The following is a 20,602-nucleotide window of genomic DNA, read 5'->3' on the forward strand; positions in this document are numbered from 1 at the left end:
GGCCCCAAACATGCATATAGTATCTTGTAACTATTAGTACTGAACCAGCCAGCCTCTGGAGTCTATTCCTTTTTCTTACAAGTCGCTCTGGGGGTCACACAGGACTATTTGCTTCTTTATCACTGGTGGGAGTAGTCTTAATGTTTCATCACAATACCCCAGACACAATTTTCTAATATACCTGCTCCCACCTGCGTGCGCACACACACACGCACACATACACACACACACATGCACACACTGACCTCTACCAGCCCACCAGGCTCGCTGAGAGCCTTGATTAAAATTTCCTCTGTGTTCTGCTTCAGTTGGTGGCACGGTGAATGATGTGTGTCCACACACAGATGGAGCTCTCTCACACACACACATACACATACACAGACACGCACACACCTGTCAAAAAATCTTCAGGTGTGTCAAATTCCTCATCTGCATGAGAAAATGGGAAAACACCTCCAATAAAAATGCCACCCCTCTTGTCCACTGAGCTGTAAAGAGACTATGGAAATCAGCTTTTTTTTTGTCTTCACAGGCCAGCTGAACGGATAGAAGAAAAATGACTTTTGTCTTCTGCATGTATGGATGGGGTCAGGAAGGCGTCACACTGAGCTAGAAAGGCATGACCATGAACAATGTTTTTTTTTTTTTTTTTTTCAAATATACATATATATTCCTTCTATAAAAAAGTCACACTGAATAAAAGCACCACCAAAATGTATTTACAATATTTCCATAACATTAATGTGAAAAAAATATGACATTGATTAAATGAGACGTTTTGTTGCTGCTACAGAGTCAAACCTCGTGTCATTGATAAAAATTACCCTCCTACGGTAAACACCATTATGTGAATGTCATTACTCAATGAATCAGACGGTAGCTCCAAGGTCTTTCTGTACTATATTCTTTATATAGTGCAACAATATCTCAGCTATTTAGATCATTTGAAAGATTTCATTCAACAAAAATTCGACGGCGAGCCTAATTAAATGCATAAAAATGTCACGCTAAGTTGTGGCCATTCAAGTGGGCCTTGCTGATGGACTGCCAAAATTACATCAGCAGGGAGGGAAACTGCAGATTATGAGTTCATTAAATGAAAATTTAACGAGTTAAATTAAATAACTAATTTGAGAGCCACCAATCTCACTTTTACAATTAATCATCAGTGCCCATCACTTGAGCCTTTGGTGGGAAAACCAGAGACGAGCCTCTGTAGAAGTGGAATCAGCAGATCAGATACCAAGAGCTGGATTTTAATAGAATTTATTGACAATGAAGAAAAAAAGAACGAACGATTGGGTGAGAGGGAGGACTATAAGGTTACGGATGAGCATCTCTCTCTCTCTCTCTCTTCCTGTTTGTCTCTGTCTCTCTATCAGTCTGTCTCTAGCTTCGCATAGGGAATGTTTCATTTGAAATTAATGGCAGCTGCTTCACTGCCCATCTTGCATTCACATTGTGCTATCAGATGGAATTTATTCATTTTCGTGAACGTCTCAGCTCACTTCAGCCATGATAGTACAACATTTAAGTCTAAAAGATTCTGTTAATGCAGTTATAGTATACGATTAACACACTGCGACACTGTAATATACACAACAGCTAGAAGAAGTGCAGTTAGTTAGATAATATTCCCTGCATTAGATTTCAATGCCTCATCATTTGGCAATACAACTTATAATATGCAGGAGACTGCAGTCCTTAGATAACATTTCTATTAATGGATTTACATTTCCTCCTCTACGCCTTCTCTCCCTCTCCCTTTGTCTGTTGTTACTAAGGGCCAAAGCCAAACTCAAGTTGCCTGCACTTCATTTTCCTCCTGTATAGTGCCCCCCTTCATCCCTTCATCCCTCTGCCCCTTCACTCTGCTTTTTGTCTCTGAGATTACTATTCAAGTCATGCAAGTTACACCCAGTAGCTTCTGCATGCCTCTGATCTTCTTTGCAGCGATGCCTTTCTACTTAATTTTTTTTTTCCCTCTCTGTACCTGCATTACTTTCTCTCTCTCGCTCTCGTTCCTCCGAGTCACAGTTTTAACGCTATCACCCATCCGTCATCGGTTCTTACTTCCCTGTTTGACGTTTACAATCTGGATACACTCACATCTGTTCTTAGAGAGTCCAACATGCGGGTGGAATAATGTGCTTCTATAAAGCTTACATTTAAAATAGAGAGATTGTGCTCAGCAAGCCGAAGAAATATTTAGTCATCGCATACTGACTGTCCTGTTAGCTCACACAAATAACCTTCATAGATGAAACAAATAATGAGCACAGTAAGTCATGAGACACGTCAGTAAACAAGATGAGTGGGAAAGTGAGCATGTTCTGACTCATGTCAAAGCATGTCTTTTTGTTATGTTAGTCATCACGTTTGAATGTTTCCTTTACATCTTGCATTTTTACCCTTTCATCCATGCATCCTCTCAGCCATATTATTACTTCCTCTTTCCATTTTTGTTTGTGTGACAAATATTTCTATGGTCAGACATAACTGTATTTTCTTATGATCCACGTCATCATACCCTTCACCTCTCACCATATTCTTCCTCCCTTTCTTTATTTGTGTTTGCATTTTACTGAGAAAAGATGTCAACTGATAACGTATCACTGCAGTAAACTATTTCCTTTCCTCAGTGCACCGATTCCACCCTATTCTCCTGCTTCAACGCCTCTTTGTCTTTTATTCTCCTCTTTTGTCCTTTGTTTATACTGTACGGAGGTGGAGGTCAAGACTCTTTGTTCACTAGTTTATTTTTTGCTGGTGAGATAAAAACCACAGTGTGTTTCAGAATCTTTAAATATGTGTGGTGATAACATTCAGCGCCACGCGTAATGCACTGTGCTGGATCAATGCACAAAGAAGACAAAATACACAAGAAAAAAATTCATGTTATTCATGTTGAAGAAGACAAGTTATCAACAGAAGAAGATCAGCAAGCTTGTGATAGGAAAATATCCGGTTCATGTTCTCAAAAGAGAAATAAGTGGCATACTTAGTTGACTTTCCTTGGATAATAATGTTCAGAAAGCATCCACAGTTTAATGCTAATATATTTTTATCCTTCTGTTTGTACTTCACTTAGGCAGTCTTCTACCAGTGTTTTCTCCTCAATTCCCCTAATATTTCCTGCCATTCCAGGGATTCAAATGGCAGTGAAACAGAACAATTTTAACCATAGAACAGTGAAAATGACATTTTCTCTTACATCAAACATGTTCGCACATTGATACTGTTACTAGTTTTATCACTTTGTAAGACTTTGTAAGGAGACTGGTTGATCATAATTACATGGAGCTAAATGTCAAAGCTCCCTGGGTGTTATGACAACATGTGAGCTGGATGAAAACGGATGTAGAGTAAGTGTTAAGTGTAAGTAGAGAAATTAAAGGTTAGGTTCACAATTTTTCAAGTCCCAAGACAATAGTAAGGTGCCATTAAGAGATCCCTTTATAATGCCTTTTCAATGTAAGTGCCAGGGAGACAAAATCCACAGCCTTCTTTCTATGCAAAACGTATTTAAAAGTTTATTTGAAGCTAATATGAAGCTTCAGCTGTCCAAATAAGTCAAATCAAGTCAAAATCTTTCAAAGTTACAGTCTTTTTAGTGCCAATTTCACTCTTTTTTGTTATGATCTTTCCACAGCAGCTGAAAAGAAAAATACTGTCCATCAAAGAGACAAATTTTTACCAATAAAGACTGTTACTGTGGAAGATATCCACTTTCTTTGACTGACTCAGACAGCTGAAGCCTCATATTATCTTCAGATACACTTTTAGATACATTTTTGCTCAAAATGAAGACTGTGGAATTTGTCCTTCATCACTTATGCTGTAAGTGCATTTGGGGAGATTGTCAGTATGAACGGGAGGAATGATTACAGCGAGCAAAACCTGTTTCATTGTTAATATGAGCACCTGACTGTTGTTTTAAGACTGACTTGAAACATTGAGAATCTATCCTTTGAAGTGCAATAAACAGTATTACAGAATTATGTAAGATAGCAAGAATAATAGAAATATCACAAGTTCTTGAAAAGCAGAACTAATGCTTCATTGTTGTTTATGTTTTCATTGTGTTACCCTCCGCTGAGCATTTAAGCACACACATCTACCTAGACCCTTGTTAGAGATAAGTTCATTGTTTATCTCATGACACACGCACACACACACACACACACACTGTGAGTCATGGATTACAACCTTACTGAGGCGTATAAGAACACATCTCTATCCTCCCACCCAGCTAGCTGGCATACTGTTACACATCACAAGAGCCCATGTCAAAACCACAGAAAGGCCTCAAGCTGCCTCATAGCATGTGAATGTGTGTGTGTGTGTGTTTTCTGCTTGCTGATGCTTAAACTGTTCTCACTACTAGCACCAACAGATATCGGAGCTCATCTCAGTGTGCAGCCTGTGCTGTGTGTGTGTAAGACAATAATTGCACTTAAACTGAATGCTGGGGCTCTGACCGTCCTGGCAGGGGCTCGTGCCACCAGGGCTACAGTAAATAAAGTTAATGTGAATTGGTTTCATTTTTTAGGCATCATGTGGCCCAAATGTGATTTTAGCATCAATCTGACTAAGAAACACTCTTATGTGGAAAAACAGCTGTGTGTGTGTATGTGTTTGCATCAGGCAGATTCAAGAGGATCCAGGTTCAAGCTTATGTTTTGGCAAACATCCAACCTGATAAACTGTCCTTGAGCAAAACACAGAACCAATTCCAGCTCCTAGGTTCTGCTCTGTAGCTGATCTTGACCTTTGACCTCTTTGCTAAGAAGTGCAAGAGGAAACAGGATTTGCCTGTGAGGTTTAATAAAGTATCATATTCATCACATTCAGTAAATGTTGAAAGCGGTAAGTGCAGAGTTAACGGTTGAAAATGAACCATTATCAAATTATAGCTAACAACAAAGTATACACTTAGCCTATGTGTGGATGCACAGGTGTTGCCATTTTACAGGTGCAAGTTTTCACAGCACCCAGTGCACACAGCTGTAAATTTGGGCAGCATCTGAGGATTTTTATTTCAGTTTTAATGGCCTCTTTTCAACGTTTCAAGGGTACGCAAGGAACAGTTTAACAATCAGGGGGTTGACACACAGTTTCCTTATTTTCTAGAGGATGTGGCGCTGTTGCTCATAAAGAGAATGGTGACAAAATGGTCAAGGTTATTTGACAATGAGCACAGTCCTTCCATTTTTGTTTTCAAGCTGCATAGTGGTGATGACATGCAATATTCCTGAGTCTGAGCAGAGGATTTTTAGAGTTATGTGAACAGCTGCAGCTGCTAGAAATGCATGTATATGCATATCTGAACAATAAACACATACATACATACAAAAATGACCGTATGAAATTAATCAGGCAAAACAAAAAAAATTAAGAGGCATAATGATTTTAAGAAAACATGACCTTTTCTTGCTTGCCATGAGAAATTAAGCCAACAGTAATATAATATCGCAGGTCTGATCAACATATAATGCTGTCAGCGATGCAATCACAAACACCAAAGACAATGGCTCATAAGTAGTCCAAGATAACCAAGGCTTGAGAGTTATCGCAGTGATTTCAAGATAATGGCACTCAATGGGCCTAATGCAAGAACCACTCGTACTTAGAATTTAATAGGTACAAACAAAATTCACAAGTGGTGGCAAACTGTGAATTTTGAACAGATTTCTACCTATCTTCACAAGGGGAAAAACATAACAGTTTTGTAAATGAGAGTTTCTCACAAACAGAGTGGGACAGGTAGCCTTATTTGGCAATTTTTTGGTGTTGATTATGGTTATGATCACATTTCACAATCATTAAAAGTAACAAAGTCTTAAAATGCTGCCAGGTAGAGACAATCTTATAGAGCAGTGTGTGAAATGACCGAAAACCTAATAAAGGAACTGTTACCGAGCTGAAAGCCTTGGATACTAGCATCAAGCTGAATTCACTGGTTAAACAGATTCTTTTTGAGATGGTAAAATGGAATTAGAAAGACCACTGACCACTGATTATTGATTTCTTTTATCTTTAATGATGTGTTATATTTGTATTCACATGTGTCAATGCATTTAAAACATTATAAATTATATCTGCCCACAGTGTGGGCATAAAAACAAATTCTGCAACATTCCTAAATGATGCTAGAAGTCAAATTTCTGTTGACCCTAGTAGGCAGGCTAATCACATGTTAGACATCAAGTTGTGTGTGCAGATGAAGGTTCAGTCTAATAGTTCATAGACCTTCAAGCCCATCCTGCTGATAGTCTAGCTTCCCCACAGCTTCCATGTTGTTACTGATTAGTGCTGGCCATGTTTGTTGCCAGCTATGATGGCTGGTTACTATGGAGTCCAGCAGAGAGAGACATCTGGAGCTGGGTCGCCGGGGCAACATGGCAGTATGGGTCAGGACTGCTGGGGCAATGGCCTTGATCGCAAACTGCAGAAGGAAGTGTGTGTGCGTGCCTGTGCAGTGGTGTTTAGATGCAAGACTCTGTAAAGTGAAGATGATGACATCAGCAAAGATGCTACCCAGTCCTTACATCACCACTGCCCACCCACAGATACAGAGCAGCAGAACATATGGTGAATGCCAGAGGTCCAGCATGTTGAAAAAGCTCATTAGAGTGTTCATCAAAACATCACTTGAGTGGAGTGAAGCTAATTGGCACTCAGGCCTTTTAAACTGGTGGATCATGTCCTTAGGTATGTTTGAGAAAGAGACAAAAAAGAGAGATGAAAAGAGACAGAGAATGATGATGACACATTTACAACACCTACTGCAGAGTACAACTGTACATTTACTGTCCACAAATGGCCCAACCACCATTTACACCTTACCGCACAAACTTCAGGCACCACATTTAGAACATGTTTCTGGGAAGCTACATCTCGAGCAGTCTTCCTGTAAGTCTCGATGTATTGATTTACATTTTCAACTTAAGAAACCAATAGAAACACTTTCTGGAAGGCATTACCCCCAACCTCCACTACAGCCACTGAGGAAATGCTTACTGTGAAATCTCTGAAAAATGCTGCACTGCTCATTGCACCGTGTCCGATGGAAGCTTCCCAGCTCGAATGGTGCCAGGTTCAAATTCCTGATGCTTAACACAGATGATCTTCCTCATATAGTGCATTTAATTAGTGTGAAATTAGAGGGTGCCCAGAGAACACAAACCTCAGCAAACACTGATCAGTTCTCCAAATTGGTGTTATACCTAAAGAAACCATTCCAGAAATTTCAATTTTTAACATAAATTGACTTCGTTCCCCTGAAAATTCTCAAGTTTAAGCATGAGGGGACTGAAATCCAAATCCATCAAATAAAGGGATATATTGCAGATACATTTTCCACTTGGTTCCTCTTGTAAGGCAATATTGTTGTGGTGCAGTGTTATGTTAACACAACAAAGAAAGCAACACAATGCATTTATTGGAATTTAAGGGCTGTTATGGTTCTTGGTATCATGACACTAGATGCTTTATTGCAATAAATGCTTGTTGCTTATTGGGTATCTTGGTTGTTTCTAAGCTACACAAAAAATGGACATAGATACAGTTTCAAGATCAGATGAGGGGCAGTGTCATTGGTTCAGGTCCAAGGGTGACACAGTTTGAAGAATTTTACATTTTCTGATTAAAGTCCATTATTGACTAAATGTAGAATGAAGAGGAAATGTTGTATTTCTGATAAAAAAACAAATTTATATCTCAGGAAATCCTTAGTTATAGTTTTAAGTTAAGAGTTTGACACTCAAAAACTCTTGGCAATCCCACAAATGTCATCAGATTTGGATTCAAATGTTGCTAAACTATGATTGGTGCATGATGCATATACAGTATGTGGCATTACCTCTTTCCAACTGAGCCCTGCCCACTTCAAACCAATATAAAGTATAAACTCATTTAGAAGCCCAACACTCAACACATAAAGCTGACTGAGAACATTTGTTTCCAGGACCTTTAGTAAATATGTCAACAAGGATGCTTATACTTTTTTTTTTTTTTTAGCTTGTTAGCCTCTATTGTAACTACCTATTGCACAAACATAAATGATCTCTATGTGATCTTTTGTTATCTTTTCTGCTTGGTGTTGCTGCAAAACATAAGCTTCCCACAGGAATTGCATAAGTATACCATCTCATTAGTGTCAGTCCGAATAGGAACACTCAGTGTGTAGGAAACCTGAAGGGGCCCATATGGAATGATAAATTACAGGAGAGTTATTTTCTTAAGCACGGCCCATAATGGATTACTTCACTCTTTGTCCTGGGAACACCTTTAGTATTCCTTAATAAATTGACCACTTGTGATGTACTTGAATTGCCTATCTAGACACAAAAGTAGCCTCTAAGGAGGACATACCTGTCTCAACAGAGGATAAAGCAATTTCTAGTACTTTGCATTTGATATCTGCAGGTCACAGAAAGAGAAAGGGACAGAGGAAGGAGCACAGGGAGTAGAAGGGAGGAGGACCGGGATAGGAGGAGAGGAAGAGGAGAGTGAGAAGAGGAGGAGATTAGACAGCTTAAGGTCTTAAGACTGGAGTCTGAGGAGGTGAGGTCATCTCAAGTGTTGCAGGCGAGAGAGCGAAAAGGAGACAGAAAGCGAGAGAGTCAGGGGGAGGAGGAGTGTGAACAGGAATCCATTATGGCATCCCGTAAGCTTACTCTCTTTACTCCTGCCTCCTGGACTCAATACCATGTCCCCTGACACACACACACACACACACACACACACACACACACACATAGACACTCTCCCATATTGTAACTTTCCCTGAGGGTTCAGTAGACCAATTCTCTGTATTGATTTTGATGGAGACCTGAGCAGCTGCTGAGAAAGAAAGACTCACTTTAGACCAAGTGGACCTAAGCTTTAACACAGAGAGACATGCCGAGCCATGCTGTGTGTGTGTGTGTGTGTGTGTGTGTGTGTGTGTGTGTGTGTGTGTGTGTGTGTGTGAAGAAAAAGAGAAAGGTGGAGAAAAAGAGAATATGAGACTGACCAAATCAGTGGCTTCTGTCATGCGAAAGTCTGTCGGTACATTTAATCGTTAATTGTTGTGTGTGTGTGTGTGTGTGTGTGTGTGTATGTGTGTGTGTGTGTGTGTGCTTCTTCACCCGACACACAGTAACAATTGTATTAAAGTAGAAGTGGGACCCAGCAGTGTCGCTGTGTTAAGTGAAGTCAGTGCCATTTAAACAGGCAAATGTGACATTTGATACAGGAGGAGGGAGGGTGGGGGTGGGACACAAGTAGGCAAACAGACACGCACTCGCAAGCTTCCCGCAACACATACTGCAGACACAAGTATTTGCACATTTACAAATGAGACATTTGAGAGGAGAGGAGGGTGAGGAATATATGGAAACAGTTATAAACTACAAGTGAAATATTCTTCTTCAAAGGCAGCGTAAAAATAACTGCTACAAAATCCAGATTTGAATAGATTAGCATCTATTTTTAGATGTTAAAAAAAGGGAAGAAACAAAAGTGTTAAAACAGCAGTAAATTCATCCATCATTTTCCACAGCTGTGATACACTTAGACATGTGAGATTTCTTACTAATGGGCTGGTGAATAATGTAGGTGTAGAGTGTGTTCGTCGGGTTTCCACGATATACACTCGGAGTTTGCAAGCTGACGTTGAACTTCCAGGCACTTCCAGGGACGGCAGATGTTGAGATTGTGCACAGTTACAGTAAAAATCATGCTGGTGGAAATGAAATATAATCGAATAATATTAAAAAAAAAACAATTCAGGGAGGATAAATCTCAAAAGATTCAGATGGCTCAACCATTCAGTAAGTCACATTAAAGCACTATCCTAAACCTTATGGTCTGCTTAGGCCATGACATGTGCAAAGAAGACCAACAATAAAAGAGTACTTACTTTGTTTCAGAATAGTCTTGTTTTTCAAGCTGCCGGAGACAGATGATAAAATCTGCATGGGTGTACTGGCCCCTCAGATTTTCCTCTTCAGGGCCCAGCTGAGTCACACAGCACTAACCCTGAGATCTCAACAAATTTGCTGCTTGACAAAACACTGCAGCTTACCTTCTCTCTGAGGGCAAGGCTGCCTCTTTACCTCATATCCCAAAACGATACAGTGCAGAAATGGATTCGTGTCTGCTTAACTACATTTCTTCACACGCAAACACAAACACGCTCCCCTGACCTTTTTTCCTTGACTTGGAGCATTGTTTCAGACAAACATGGCAATGTCAGTTTACAGCAAGCCACTTGGTCATTACTGCTGAAAGACAAAGAAATAGAGACCAATATATTACTGACTTGCCTAATTATGATATGAATCATATTTAGTCATCTGCACGCACACTGGGTTTTGGCATAGCTAAAATATCATTACGTCACTCACACACACACACACACCTGAGTGCCATATGGTTGCACAGTGAAGTCAGTGGTTACTCTGAGTTACATCAGACAGGTAAGCCAAACCACTGAGCCAGCTGGACTGAAAACAAGAACTGACTTCATATTGTGAGATGCTGCCAAAGAATAAACTGTAATTTCACCCAGGAAATGAATGGATCTAAAAGGCACCATTTAAGAAGAAGTGGAGACATTTAAAGAGTGCTAGATAATCTCTGGAAACATACAGAATATAGACCAATATTAATGAAGCCATTGACCTATTTTGATCCCCTGTTGAACCTGTTGAAGTACACAGCAACAGATGTGAATGTGTCGGCTACAAAGACAAATCAGAATCGGCTAAAACCAGGAAGTATTTCATTTTCCCCATGATATGACAGTCATTTGGAGTGAACGACAGCTCAAATTGGATATGTGCTTGCCTTCTTTTCAAAGCCAAAATCTCAGTGGTGACTTTATTTGGCCCCTAAAGTGGTTCACTGATTTTTTTAATGTCCTTTCTTAACACTCCTCGGAATGGGTCCATAATGATAGCTTTTTTTTTTCTTTTCACACTTGAACTAACTAAATTCCCTCAGCAGATCAAAACGCCCAGCTTTCCCCATCTCTTCTTCTATCCCCTTGTTCCACATTGTAGAGTAGGACACTTTCCAGTAACCTTTACTTGTCCTGTCACACTGCAGGGCTTCCCATTGCAAAGAAAGAAACCGCGCAGCTGTGTAAAGACATCCGGTACACTCCCTGTAACATGACTTGCTCTAGCAGTTGCAGTAATCCATTGCAATGAACTGGCAATATGAGGCCGCTGTGTAACATGACAACAATAAGAAGCGAAGCAGTTGTATTAATATAACATTAAACACAATATGCTAAACTGCAGTGAAGCTGCTAGCAGCTGGTACTCATTAGCCATTTAAATCATGCAAAAACACGTTTTGGTAGAAAGTCGTTTATGCCAGCATAAAATAATAACACACTGGCTCACAATCATTAAATTAACCAACTTAGTAAGCAGAGAATACATTTAGTAATCAACATGGTCTTTCAACTTATCTTACCATATGAGAACTTATCTATAACCAATAACAATTTGCACCTGCACTCTTACCTATTTGAATTATTTTTACATTGGGTCATTGAACTGGGTAGTTGTCTTTTGATCTTCATTCATTTCTCAGGGGAACCACAGTGGACACTAAATACTAGTTGATAGTTGATGCCACTTTTCAGATGCTTCACTGATGAACCCAGTTTTTTCAGTTTCAAGTTCTCTGCAGGTTTTTTTTTATATAATCAATGAGGAAAATACACCTTGTCAAATCTGGAGCATTCTATTAAATTATTTAATGATGTGGACCCTTTTCACTAAAGAAATCTTGACATGTCACAGACAGAGAAGCACAGGTGTAAATAATAAAATGAATGACGGTTTAAATTCAATTTAGCTGCTCCGGTTCCTGATGTTTTGCATGCTGGCTCTCTGCCACACTCAAGGCTTACCGGCACACTTGAATAGAGCAGAGCCGTCGTTAATGTTATTAGCAACACCTGTGCTTTCCCTGCTATGACAAGTCAAAATGTCTGCTTTGAAAAAGCCCTGTTGTTTAGTAGTCATTACTCTTAAAATCCAGTGAATACTTTGTGCTGTCTTTTTCATAAGTGGTTGACCACATTATGAGGTTGTTTTGATGGCATTTAAAAGTGGCCGAACATGTCAACACGTCTTACTCGTTGATGCTGCCTGTTTTCATTCATTTGAAATGAATGCAGTATAAAAATGACTGAATGCAAACCCCATCCAGCCAGGCACCTTGAAACAAGCGTGTAAGACTGATTTGACAGGTGAGGGCCTTCATTCATTTTCTGAGGCATCCTGCATTGATCATGACAGCCAATGGATGTCCACCTTCACCTCTGGGACAACCAATCATATGATCTCCCCTGAGTCACAAAGGGGGGCCAATTGGTTTCTAAAGAGCCGTGCATCAATAAAGTCATGAGGGGGCCTCTGGTTCAATGAGTTTAGTGGTGATTAATGAGATGGCCTCTTAATAGGACACTGACACACTATTGGCTGAGAGGCCGAGAGGATATCACCAATCGCAGTGCAAGGATTGTGGGTAGGCCTACTCAGTCTCGTCCCGTCCCTTGATAAGAAGCGGGTGAGAAGACGGAAACAATAATAGTGAGTAATGCAGGAAAAAATCTATTCAAACGCACACATGCTGATGAGAGACATCCTCTCCACTGCTTCACTTCGTCTCCCAGTAACACACACACACATACACACACACACACACAAAGACACACACACACACACACACAAACACACTGCCTACTTTGAATATCAACATTTGCATTCTTCTGCCTACATTTCTATGTGAACCACTGCATGTTTTGTGTACATGCCTCCATTCATGTATGTGTGTGAATGTATGGTTTATGTGTCTAGCTATGTGGTTGCGTGAGTGTACATAGAGATGTGTGTCTGTTTTTGTATAGTGTGTGTGTCTACAGTCTCAGTGTAACTGGCTGTGGTGTTTTATTCCATTTGAAGCTGTTTATGCTGCCTGGTTAAAGTTTGATGAGACCTCTGCTAGTAAATGAACACAGTTAGGAATTTGGAGAGAGACGCATTGCGGAAAATACATCTAGTCTGTGTGTGTGTGTGAGTGTGTGTGTGCGTGTGCATGTGCGTGTGTGTGTGTGTGTGTGTGTGTGTGCGTCTGCCATGCTGTCAAAATTTGCTCTTCCCAAAACCACACTGAACACATTTTTGTTTGTAGGTGTGGAGTGTGTTCAGATGGGTTATGTGCTTCCAAACACGAGCAGTCCGTGATCTGTGTGCGCATGTGCTTTATCTATGAACTGAGCTGACATAGTGTGTTTGTGCCTATTTGTGAGTGTCGATGGCGGAAATGAGAGTGTGTGAGATTGGCATGTAATTATCAGAGTGTCAGCTCAGTGATACTCTGCTGGGTCATTCATCCTCTGACTGTCATCGCTCCACACCCTCTAGGACTCCACTATCCTGAGAGTTAGTATGAGTGTATGTGCGAGTGCATATGTGTGTGTGTGGGTGTGTGTGAGAGAGAGAGAGAGGGAGAGAGAGAGAGAGAGAGATACATGTCTCCACTCTAAAATTCAAGTAAGAGAGAAGTGCAGAAATCCCTCAGAAGAAAAAAAAAATCATCATGGATGAAGTCTGGCATTTCTTCAAAGCTGTCTGCTTCTTCCATGCTGGGGTGAAAACTAACATTCGCTGTAGTCGCTCTTAACCCGCATTACGACTTAAATTTGACAAAGTGTGTGAAGTCACATCATACTGAATAAGAAATGATGCAAAATCCTAAAGCAAACACGCCCCAGCATAAAAGACAGATCAATTACAGTTACAGAAAAGCATGAAGTTATGTTTCTTTTTCTTAGAAAGACCATGCTTTAATATAACACACAATAGTGTAATAATAATATAATGTCATTGAATCTGAAGGAAAAAGGGTTATTGACCTCTAATTTGCATATGAACTGGGTTAATTGAGTCTTGAAAGACTACATATGTATCCATGTGGAATTCCAATTAACATATATCTTTCCAAGGTAAACTTTGTTCTTGATCACAGTTGTGTTTATCATTGTCAAGAAAAGAAGAGTTTTTGGTTTTAAGTCCACTGGTTGAGGACATCCCCATAAATTTTAAAAGTAAAGTGGATGAAACTGGATGTTACCCAAAACTCCCAAAACAATTTAGACAAATGAAACCAAAAATGGCTGCTGACATGTATGCTACCTTATTAGTATTTTGATGCAGTGCTTCCATTTTTAAAAGTTTCCATTATTACTTCTCCATTCCTAAAAGCAAACATTATTACTGGTATAATCAGATCAAAAGGACATGCAGTTACATTCAGTAATAGTTTGGTTTCATTGGTGCGATTCTGTCCCAATAGAATATGTTACTCTCCATTTGTAAAAGCATGCAATTCTCAGCTTTAACATAAAAACAATCCTGCCATTCCCTCTCTGGAGCTCCCTCCTTTATTTCAACTGACTTTTAAAGCAAAGAGTTCTTCCACAGTTTGGGATATAATGGTTTGTTGAATTGATGTGTGATTGTATATAGTCCTTTCCATTCTCTCTTTCCTGCCATTCTCCACCAGAAAATAAGACTAAAAGACCATTTATGGAGGCCTTGAGTGAAAGACTACATGAATCTCATGTTGTCATGTATTCAGTATTTAAAGGACCAGTGTGTAGGATTTAGTGGCATCTAGAATTAAGGGTGCAGTTTGCAACCAACTCCCCTTCATGTAGGAGAAACTATGTCATGAAACTTGTGAAAACCACAAAAGGCCCTCTCTAGATTCAGTGTTTAGTTTGTCCGTTTTGGGCTACTGTAGAAATATGGCGGAGCATCATGGTGGCCTCCATAGAAGTGGACCTGCTCCCTCTGTAGATATAAAGGACTCATTCTAAGGTAACAAAAATACGATTCTTGTTTTCATGGGATTATACACTAGTTAAAACATACTTATGAATATTATCTTCCATTTCTGCCAATATTACTGCTAGTAGATCCCCTAAATCTTACGCACTGTTCCTTTATGTAAGATTACAAAAGATTCGAGTTCTGAAAATGTTATTCATTTCATGTTTGCAGCCTGAACCAAAAAGATTTATGCTCTAAGAGTGACATTTACTTTCTTTCTGATAAAGACTTAAGCATCTTTCTGTTCTGAGAAATCAACCCATACTCTTTACCACACGTAAAAAAAAAAAATTGTAATATTTACTTGTCAATTAAGTGTCGCAAAAGCCTTGAAAACATCGGATCCTTCAGTCTTTCTGGTAATAAAAACGTGTTATTGCTGTTCAGTACACTGCTACATAAAACTACTGTCAGCAACTCTACTGTCTCTAATTATCAGTATCAAGAATGTAAAAATGTCATAGAGCTGCATTAATAATTAAAACATCAGGAAGCATTACATAGAGCCAGCTCTTCTGTTGCTGACAGATGTGCAATAACGACAAAGTTGCTGAAGGAAAGTTGTTGGTATTTCTTTCACATTAGTAAATAAATCATCACTGCTCTGTTTTCTACAGACAGTTTTTTTTTATTTGTGTAACAAATAGCTATTAATTGTTCATGACGAATGTAAATACAGTGAAATTATAATTGACACATATGAAGAAATAAAATAATAAAACATCTCTATGACTATTGTCCTCATTTCAATGGACCTTTAATGTACTGCACAATCAGCTAGCAAGTATGCTATCAGGCTTTGTGAACCATGAAGAATAAGTAATTACATAGACCTAAATAGAATCAGATCTTTATTGTTGACTCTGAAGCATCCCAGCAGTCACATTGGAAAGACGGATGTGTTTATTGATGTGTCAGACAAGTGTTATTAGATCAGTGGGAACCCCGTCAGGCATCATGAAAAATAAATACCAAGCAATTAAGCCAAAATGAAACAAACGGCTTTCTCATTTCAACGTCACATGCAGCAACATATCTTCACAGCAGCTAGCAAGGCTTGTGTTTGTTTTTAAGTAAATGCACTGTCACACTTTGTGAACAATCAAGTAGAAAAAACTATTCTGCTATACGAACTACAGCAGCAATACAAATGGCTTTCTTGAATAACCATTTGCATTTATAAAAAAAAAAACACCAAAAAAACCTTCCATCAACAAAAATGCTCCTGTGGTTCTTGAACAATAGTGCACAATTAAGCAAAAATAGAAAGCAATCAGCTTTCTTTCTTATACATCATCATTTTTTTTGATCTGTATTAAGTGGTGTTTCAAATGTCTATTAGTCACACAGTGCAGGATTGCTATCATGCTCGATGAACAGTAAAGCACAAGTAAGCAGAAATACAGCAAAAGAAAGAGTCAGTTATTTAACTTTACGGACCTAATTTTTTTTAATGTTTAATATGTCTGGGTTTTCTGGCTATTATGATAAATAGAGAAAAACTAGAGAGATGACTGTAAGCTGCTGGTGTGACTGAAATCCCATCAAAATATAATAAAAGTAAATTCATTTTTTTTATAGTTTTTATACAAATACATAACCCCCTAATGGCTCAAACAATACATGGATTTAAAGAACCATTGGATATTATAGGAGGGCCTGTGAGCTGATATGTCACCTGCTGCTGCCATTACCATTAAGATCATTTAAATATAGCTAGATTTTGAACACTTGAACACATTAACTTTAGTTGACAATTTTTCTCCATGTATTATTGATGGTGACACATGCACAAATGAATTCTTTTTATGTTTTTTAAGTCATGTTTTTTCATAGACTATATAAAAATAACGGACATAGCCCACTGGTTTGCGGACCCCTGTTTTGAAGCCTCAAGTTTAGCATTTTGAACGTCGCCATCTTGGTTTTTTGGAGGCAGAAGTGATGAGAAGTGACCATATATGGACAAGAGTGTGAAGCTGAGGAGGAGCTCCCCAGGGTCCAAGTGCAGCACCTCACACAGAGCCGTGGTAGCGACTTGTCAATCACAAGGTAGCCACACCCTAAAGCGTACCCTGATTTATTGTCTGTTTTACTCTAAATGGGACCAAGACTTGAAACTAGAGATTGAGACCATAAACCCATTAGGAAAGTGTTTACTGAGGTAATAAATCAAATGAGAAGTAGGGTCATTTTCTCATAGACTTCCATACTAACGGACTTCTTTTTGGAGCCAGTGGCGTCGCCCCCTGCTGGCCATTAGAGAGAATGTGGGTTTAAGCCACTTCCGCGTCTGGCTGAGCTGCAAATATATTTTACAATCACAGAGGTCAGGAAAGAACAACTCTGCACGAGCATTTCATTACAACACATGAATTTGTGAAAATGCAGAAAGGTTTTAACATGACATTGATTTTTCAATCTGTAAACATGCGACCTTCATTGTATGCCCTCATCGCTATTGGAATCAACCTTGATGTGTTTTCAAAAGCTCCAAACCTGAATACTGGCCTGTAGAAGAAAGAAATTAACTCCACTGTAGCAATGTAACGCTTTTGAAAGAGGCTACCAACTGTCTTCGCCATGGTCTCATTTGCTTGGAGTAATTATGCCAAGGTATCACAGTTAATTAGACAATATGATGTTCACAAATGCTTCGAAAATCTGGTGAACGCTCCCTGTGGCGCAACATTTCTGGCATCAGCAATACATTACTGATGATTTGGCTCGCTCTCCCGGGGTACTGAAGCATTTTGCAGATAAGAGAGGTGATACCGGCTGTATATTACATGCAACACATTGCAAAAATGACAAAATAAACAGACAGAAAATTGATCCTTAAGAAACAGCAACAATTCTCCAACAGCAGCATTATGAATAAACCCAACACTTTTTTTTTCTGACTGCACACTCACAATACTGTTATGAAGGCCAGTGAGTGGGAGCAAATAAATAATGCTGCATCTGCTGTACTCCGTTCTCTCTCTCTCTCTCTCTCTCTCTCTCTCTCTCTCTCTCTCTCTCTCTCTCTCTCTCTCTCACACACACACACACACACATACAGACACACACACTTCACACATATATCCATAAACCACATGATAAGTGGACTGGCAGCCCTGTGAGTTCTTTTAGTGGTTTATGAGGATGCATTTTATTCAGGGACCACTTCAGTATAAAGACTTCAGATATAGAAGGTGCTACATTGGGGATTAAAAACTGACAGTAAGGACAAAGAAACCAAGAGAAAGACATTGAACATATCATAAAAGAGAAGGAGAGAAAAGATATTACACATCGTTTTCCACTGGTCTTTTCAGAGCTTGTCCAAGGCTTGAATAAAAGAGAATAATATTCCACTGGTGTCATTAGACAATAATATTGGCCATTTCACTGGGGAAATGTTCGTGTCATTACAGCAGTGATAGTGATATGAGAGTGTTCACTGAAGCTAATGTTTTTACTCACTGTAAATCACTGTGGCTAAGAGTTTCAGCTAAGTGGCTAAAATATTAAATGTAATTACTCAGATTTGCAGTGCTGCACTCGAGTCGTGAATAGACATGAGGAGGGGGGTATACAGAGTACAGAAGAACTAATTCATTTCATGGGGATGTGAAGCGACAGTGATACGGGCGTGTACTGTATCTTCATGTCTTGTTTTATAGGCAAAAAATGACCATGGATATGCACCTAATATGGACAGTTAATGTTTTAAAAGGTATAAATATGCACCCTAAGTACTGCTGCTTTTGTACACTAAACTTTTTTTTTTTAATTTTTTTGCCTCCTCGCATGTTTGTCTTCTTTTATCTTGGACATCAACTTACACCAATTTTGAGAGTATTAAAAAAATGTACAAAACATGGCACAATTGTCATTATTTCCAATATTTATGACACAAGCCAAAATCCATGGCGCAAAATATTCCATATTTGTCATATTTGTTTTCAGCCAGACCATTTCACCAAAATGGAAAGTGGCTTTGATCCACAGATGTCTTTTTTTTTTTAGGTGGTATTAAACAAATTTGCTAAAAAAGCCCCCAAAAGTCTTGTATACCTTCTTTGTACCTTTAAATGCAGTCCATTTTAAATGCGGTTTGGTTAGTATGATCTTTTGGTGCACATCTTCCAAGGGAAGGCAATTTCCATATCTAAAAAGGCATGTGAGTTTTTCCAATTTAAAATTGGGAACTCTGTACAAATGGATCCATGTAGCATTCAATGCCAGCGGTGTTTATTAAATTCTGTGGGCTCGCCATATTTTTTCTCATAAATTGTTTGTGATTCATGGTATTTAAAGCCTTTGTGCCACATTTTACAGAAAATGATCAATTTCAAGCTCAAGAACACTTAAGTTAGACACATTTCCAGAGACACATGTATGTCATTCACTACATGCATTAGACGAAGGTATTATAAGTTAAGTCTTTATAATTAAATGTTTTAATTTATGTTGCTGTCAATTTACCAATCCCTCTGACTTATGAAATCTGCAGAATATCCAGATCCCATTGCCTGAGGGGATATCTGCCCGCTGAAAATGAACGCAGCTGTTTCTCACAAAGTTAATTTCACGCTATTTTTTTTCCTTCAGCAACATCATCACTGTGTCTGCATGTGTGCCCCCCCCCTCCCCCCTCCCCCCATTAATTAGCTACATTCTCACTTATCTCAATGCAGTTTTCTCATGTGTCATAACGTTCTTGAAGAAAATGACAATAACTGGAGATCGAGCGACATCATTCCAACATATTGTGCTTGGACGCGTGTGCCCTCATGCTTACTCTCCCTCCTCATACAGGCATTAACAAGAAAACCTCAGATAGAAAGATTTGAGCTTAGTGGTGTATACTAATTATCTACTGGAGTGCTTTGAATGCCAAACTGATGGCGATCAATATGAACCAAAGGGGAAAAAGGGACTGCAAACACACACACACACACACACACACAGGTGGCATATACTACAGTGAAACAATGTTTATGGTGAATGTATGTGGAAAGGAGTGACTCATTTCTCCATTACAAACCTGCACAACAGTAAATTAGCAAGGCCGCACATGGTGCTATTCATTATTGCATGTATAATACATAATCCCCTGCTGGAAAAGTGACAGCAGATGTCAAGGGAAAGATGAAAAAAGACAAAAAAAAAGGATGGGAGGAAAAAGGACATGTTTAGGAGGAAAGGTGGAGGATAGGATTTCTCCTCGACTTTCAATCTTTTCACATCATTCACTCCGCTCCGTCCTCACCTCCTCTCCCTCTCTGTAACATCGCTATTGCAGTTGCTCTCTCTCTCTCTCAGCTTGTTTTTGACTCACCCTCCCCTTCCTTCCTCTTTCCTCTCCTCTATCCTCTTCTCTTCATGTCCTTTTCCTCCCCTCCCCTCTGTTCACCTCTCTTCAATCACTCCCTCCACCCCCACCCCCTCCCCACCCTCCCCTCACCACCTCTCCTTCCAGTTTGTCTCATCTAATCTCCTTTCATCTCTCCTCTCCTCTCTCCCCTCTCCCCTCACCTCTTGCTGCAATTAATGACAAGCTTGGCAGGGGGGTGGTTTATTTTGTATTTGGATTAATCAAGCTGACTTCAGGATATTTTTTTTTTTGTCAAATTGCCTTTCTGTACTGGTAGATCATGTTGCTAATCTTAAGTAATTAAATACAACGTATGTCAGGGCTTGACAGAATA

This window comes from Thunnus albacares, chromosome 3 (genome assembly GCF_914725855.1).
Source record: "Thunnus albacares chromosome 3, fThuAlb1.1, whole genome shotgun sequence".
NCBI lineage: Eukaryota > Metazoa > Chordata > Actinopteri > Scombriformes > Scombridae > Thunnus > Thunnus albacares.